The sequence below is a fragment of the Nicotiana tabacum genome, chromosome 22 (assembly GCF_000715075.1).
Source record: "Nicotiana tabacum cultivar K326 chromosome 22, ASM71507v2, whole genome shotgun sequence".
NCBI classification, from domain to species: Eukaryota; Viridiplantae; Streptophyta; class Magnoliopsida; order Solanales; family Solanaceae; genus Nicotiana; species Nicotiana tabacum.
Genome location: NC_134101.1, coordinates 157,614,137 through 157,620,136, shown reverse-complemented (window position 1 = coordinate 157,620,136; position 6,000 = coordinate 157,614,137).

Here is a 6,000-nt window from a genome sequence, read left to right as displayed (position 1 = left end):
GGAGAGGAGTGAGAAGGTCGAGGGCTCCCGCCCTTGATTTCCATCAACCGGCTTCCTCTGCCCGGCCTGCACCAAGAGCAACTACAAATGAGGGTGACCAGAGTTTGGTTGCTCGGCGGACCACGTCTGCGGCCGAAGAGGTTGCTCCTCGGTCAGAGACTCCAGTCCCTGCATTCCGTTCAACGGGAAAACTTTCTCGTGGCGGTGGAGGAGAGGCCCCGTTGAATAGGCGAAGGATAGTGTTAGAAAGGGCATCTTTAGCTGAAACGCCCTCGAGGGGCGACCTCATTTTAGCGGTGCCTGAAACCGGCGGTGGTGCCAGCCTGGTTGTGGAGGCGATGCCCGTTGCGGGTGTGGAAGAGGCTACTGCGATAGAGGGATGGAGTTCTGAAGCTGTCGCTACTGTTCCGAGTGGTCCATCGACGTCTTGACCAGGTCGTACCCCATTTTTGGCTAGTGAGAGATTGAAAGGCCTAGTGGTGGAGGACTATGAATCCGATTCTGTTGCTCTTGAGGACATAAGAATGTTCGAGGAGGGCTTTACCTGGGTCGATGTGAGGGCGGAAGGCCCTTCCCGCATACTCGAAATCCCGTCGGATTTTAACCTATTGGAGGACACGGCTTGGTGTCTCAGTTCGACCTTCTGTGCTCCGCCGCTGAAAGCAGATCTCTTCGGGAGATCAATGATTCTGGTTTGTCATGCGGTGTGGCTGGGATGGCCCTAAGGGTGAGTTTTCTTTTGTTGTTTTCTTTGTTTTGTGCCCTTTGCTTTACTGATTCCTTTTTTTTAGACTTACATGCTGGAGATCGAGAGTACTCATAGGGCTGAGACGCGGGCCGAAGTTTTTCTGAAAATGGCCGAGAAGTATCGGCGGTATCACAACATGTGCCATGAGATGCACGAACAACTTAGGGCGGGCACTAGTACCCAATCCGCCAGGGAGGAGTTGGAGAAAAGGGATGAAGATCTGATGTGGTCTATCCACAGATGCAGCGACCTCGAGGAGCTTCTTAATGCCAAGACGAGGAGCTCGAGGTGGGCAAAGGGGTTGCATCGAAATGTGAGGACATTCAGGCGAATGTGATGTCTTTGCGAGCCGAGCTTGAGCAAAATGCCACTAGAGTCGCCAACCTAAGTACAGAGTGGACGGAGAAGGTAGCTGAGCTAGAAACTAAGGTGGCCAAATTGGAGAGAGCCGAGGGAGCTCAAAAAGTGGTTTTGGCGAGGGCGGCGACACTGGAAGACACTATCCGCGTCCTCAGGTCTGAATGGTAAGCTGAGAAGGAGACGACTATACTGAGGGACGCACGAATCGAGGAGCGGATCGGTGAACTTGACCGGGATGCTTCGAGCCTGGAAGACCGAGTTGCATCTCTCGAGGCTGAGAAGGTGCAGTTGTTGGCTCAAGCCCTCCCCTTAAGAATCTGCCTCTGCTGCTATCCCCCGCCGTTTGTACGAGCTATGGGTCCATGTTAAGACCCAACGAGATATATACAAGGGTTTGTAAGAGGTAGGGAGTGTTCCTGAGGCCGCTTTTGAAGATGCTCGGGTGAAGGCACGCGAGGCTCATCTTGCATGCGGTTATGACCCTACGACACCAGAGGCCAGTAAGGGTGTTGAGATTGAAGATGAGCTTCCTTCTGATGATGACGATGCTGGAGAGAACAATGGTGGAGATGATGCTGGGTGAAGTTTTTTGCACCTTTTGTAATTAGTTTTCTTTTGTTCTTTGCCTGTTTTTATTTTTATTTTTCTTGGGGGCCCACTTTTGGCCTTTTGTAAGGAGCAGTTGTTGCATATGTACATCGTCTGAATAAGACAGTTGTTTTGCCTTTAGTTGCATATCTTTTGACTTTCCTTTTTTCTCTTTTTTTTTTGAAAAAGATCTTCAAATTTCCCCGTGATGAGTCCTTGATTTTTAATTAGGAATTCGAATGAGGTCGAACTGAGTTTGCTTGATTCGAGCGAGGTCGGATCTTATCTTGTTGGTTCGAATGAAGTCACTTTTGATTTGCAAGTTCGAGCGAGTTTGAATTCAGACTTGCCAACTTGGGTGAAGTCAGTTTTGACTGATATATTCGAGCGAGGTCTAATTCAGACTCGCCAACTTAGGCGGAGTCAGTTTTGACTTGTTGATTCGAGCGAGATCGAATTTAGACTTCCACTTGGCGATGGCCAGGGGCCATAGGGGTGCGAATTCGAGCGAGGTTGAATTGCGACCTGTGATGAATATGAACGAGGTCAAATTTTACTTTCACTTGGCAACGGCCAGGGTCCGTAAGGGTGTAAATTCGAGTGAGGTCGAATTGTGACCCGTGATGAATTTGAATGAGGTCGAATTTTACTTTCATTCGGCGACGGTCAGGGACCGTAAGGTTATAAATTTGAGCGAGGTCGAATTGTGACCCATGACGAATTCGAACGAGGTCAAATTTTACTTTCACTTAGCGACGGTCGGGGGCCGTAAGGGTATAAATTCGAGCGAGGTCGAATTATGACCCATGATGAATTCGAACGAGGTCAAATTTTACTTTCACTCGGCGACGACCGGGGACCGTAAGAGATTAAATTCGAGCAAGGTCTAATTGTGACCCATGATGAATTCGAAAGAGGTCGAATTGTGATCATTAATGAATTCAAACGAGGTCGAATTTTACTTTCACTCGACGACGGCTGGGGGCCGTAAAGGTGTAAATTCGAGCGAGGTTAACTTGTGACCCATGATGAATTCGAACGAGTTCAAATTTTACTTTCATTCGGTGATGGTCGGGGGCTGTAAGGTGTAAATTCGAGCAAGGTCGAATTGTGACCCATGACAAATTCGAACGAGGTCGAATTTTACTTTCACTCGGTGACGGTTGGGGGTCGTAAGGGTATAAATTCGAGCGAGGTCGAACTGTGACCCATGATGAATTCGAACAAGGTCAAATTTTAGGTTCACTCGGCGACGGCCGGAGACCGTAAGGGTGTAAATTCGAGCAATGTCGAATTTGACCCGTGATGAATTCGAACGAGGTCGAATTTTACTTTTACTTGGCGATGTGCTGGTTCGGTGGAGTGGTAAGGATGTCGCACGCGGCCTTGCATTTATTGGAGAATATTACTCGTTGTTGTATCATTTGTGTAAGTGTCAGGATGAGTCCCAGTTTATTTATTCTTGCTTTCATTGGAGAATATTATGCATTGTTGCATAGTTTGTGCATACGTCAGTGGAGTCCTAGTTTATCTAGTCCCTTCATTGCTCGGCCTGGAGAGGCCATTGATGTGACGGGCAATGAACTTATTGCTTGGGCTACTGGGCACCCTGGGACCATTAATTCAAATGAAGTTCGGACGTGATTCGTAATATTTAATCGGCTGAATTGGCATAGGATTGTCATGGAGAGCATACGTGCTAGCTTTTCGAGTTCATGTTCTGCCTGTGTTGGAGAGACTGTATGTTCCATGGGCTCACTGCTCAGTCCCAAGTTATGGAGATTGTTTCTTAATAATGTCGGCCTATTCTCAGTTGTTTCTGTTATTTGTAATATGATACGACGTGGAGGGTTTTTCTTGACCGTCACTTGCGAGATGATATGGTGAGGAACGTTTTCCTGGTGTGTTCGGTGGCATTTGTTCCTTGTTCGCGCACCTATGAGAATGCTCGTGTTCCTATCCCAATCCAAAAAAGAAAATTAACAAATTAAACCCAAACGAAATTGCTTGTTAGCTTGACCTGTTAAGTCGGCAGGGGGAGAAGGGCGCTGTAGGACGACTCTTTTTATCCCGTACTCGAATCGTAGTTTCAGATTTGGCAGCCTCGTGTTTGGCTTTGCCGTTAGTTGTGTCTAGGATTCTTATGGGATGAACTTACTTTGCCTGTTAGGATCTCGAGCTCGAGTCCCGGTATGATCCCGTCCGATGTGTGCAAAGATAAGGGCAACATGTTATACTCCATATATAAATTACACTATTTGTATACGGGTACAAAAATAAGGCAGGATAAGCCGGTTATTTCAAAGAATCACATAGTAGGCTATCGTCCCTTCCTAAGAGGTGAAAGTATAGATCGACATATAACGTTAATATAGCAAATAGGGTTTTAGACGAGCTAAGTACATAGTGGTCGTAGTCCCGCTTTGAGTACCCATACGACGTGCCAAACCCATCGCTACAGGAGAGACGTGGATTTCGTATAGATATCAGACATAATTTCGATTTCATGCAAAGATCTGACCCTAATTAGTTTGGTTACTTCAAAAGCTTGCCTACAACTTTCTCAAGTTGGTGTTTATACTGAGAGGGTAAGGCTACGACAACCGGGAAGTGAAAATCTGGATGGCTTTAGATCTAGAGGGAACTAAGATTTTGGCTAGAAAATCCCCACAGACGGCGCCAAGTTGTTTGACAAAAAGTGTTGAGCCTTTTGTTAAACTAATTAAATATGAAGATTTTAGGTAAATCGTAGCCAAAGATAATTTACCATAGATCTGAGATAGAAGATATGAGTAAGCGAACAAAGCCAGTATAAGATTTAACTATAACATCGATTAGATCACATTATATAAGAAGAAGATAATTTTTATAATATTGAACAACCATGAAAAATACATAGATGAAGAGGGTCACCGATCTTTAACGAGGTAGAACCCCATACATTTGTTATGGTGAGACTAACGATATGAATTGAGGATATGAGCTTCCTTGCTTCTTCCTCCTTCGGGGAGAGAGAGAGATCACTACTAGAAATCCGGTAAAAAGCGACCACAAAAAGCGACCAAAGTTGGTCGCTTATAGGCATAAAAGCGACCAAAAAGCGACCAAACATGCCTGGTCGCAATATTGCTGGTCCCTTTATTTTAGGGACCAAAGTTGGTCGCTAATTAGCGACCAACTTTGGTCTCTAAGGTAAAAGGACCAAATATTCTGATTTTGACTTTAGTGACCAACTTTGGTCGCTATATTAATTTAATAATATAAATTTGGCGACCAAAGTTGGTCTCTACATATGAAATACGTTGTTTTTAATTTATCATTAATCATTAGAAAGCGACCAACTTTGGTCTCTAATCCAAATATTATATTTTAAAATCTGGACAATAGAGACCAAAGTTGGTCGCTAAATTCAAGAATTTAATTTTTTTTTAAAGATAAGCGACCAACATTGGTCGCTATATTTCCAGAAATTGTATTTTTTTAATAGAAATCTGGGCAGGTAGCGACCAAGGTTGGTCGCTATTGCCCAGAAAATTATTTTTTTATAGTGAAATGCGACCAAATAGAGACCAAAGTTGGTCGCTTTTCTTGGTATATTTTTGGCAGAAACTGCCTGTTTTGGCAGCTACACCACCTGCCAGCTTACCAAATATCCTAAACATGCATTTTATGCCAGCAACAACAACAATTAAAAGCAACAATCAATATAACTAACACATCAAACTAACAAAACTAAGTTAACGCTTATTACAAGCCCATTCGAACTAAAAAGAACTAACACAATAGAACTAAATTTTTTTGTCTAGTTCAAAGTATATAAAGTACTCAAGGAGTGTTCTTTCAGCATCCTCGTCCGAAAGTTGGATTGCCTCGCCCGATTCATTAGGTGGTTGACTGCGTATGAATTCCCCCACGTCAGCTGCATGTGAAGCGAACCTATATAAAAAATTATATATATTGAATTAGTATTTCAAAATTTATATAAAAGTAAATCAAAATACTTAATGCAAAAGTAAAAAACTTACATGTATATAGTCGAGGCTCGACCCTCCTTTCTGAATCAGTCTCTTTCTTCTTCTTTACAATACGAGTTTTATTGAATAGCTCATCTTGCTTCATTGGCATCATAAAGCTGCCTGGTGGCTTTGGTGATTATCCTCGTGGTACTATTACTCGGGATGAACTTGGATATAGAGAATAACTTGGATACAGTACCTGACAGGGTGTGTCTTTGATCAATTGTTGATCTCTATAGCTACAATGATAATGAGAAGGCAACGACATGTGTTTCAAAATAGTGATGG